This window comes from Anopheles arabiensis, assembly GCF_016920715.1.
Source record: "Anopheles arabiensis isolate DONGOLA chromosome X unlocalized genomic scaffold, AaraD3 X_pericentromeric_contig0027, whole genome shotgun sequence".
Taxonomy (NCBI): domain Eukaryota; kingdom Metazoa; phylum Arthropoda; class Insecta; order Diptera; family Culicidae; genus Anopheles; species Anopheles arabiensis.
The window spans coordinates 317,096-317,500 of record NW_024412105.1 but is presented as its reverse complement, the minus strand read 5'-3'; positions in this window follow the sequence as shown (position 1 = coordinate 317,500).

Here is a 405-nt window from a genome sequence, read left to right as displayed (position 1 = left end):
GAGACCGTGCGGACCACACCAGTAAGCTTACACATGCTCGTTACAAGTTGTATAAGTTGACCCGTTTGGCCCGGTTGCCTTGCACATGATGGTGTTGACCATGTTCGGTTAACAGGTCGTGTGTCGAGGTGGTCGGCCTTGGTAGTAGGATGTCTTGTGCATGTGACGTGTTGACCTGGTTTGGTCGGTGTGTCGTCGTGTACGAGATGACCTACTTACCCGTTAGTTTTCCAAGTTGTATCATGTGTTGACTTAGTTGACGTGTCATGTGCTTGGATGATTAGCGTACGGGTCATGTATGGTGCGCTTGCTTCAGTTGAAGGGATGTACTAGTACAGTTGTATTAATTGTTTATTTCACGATCTGGTCTTTGGCTGGATCGTGAAAAACGCTAAGTCCCAAATC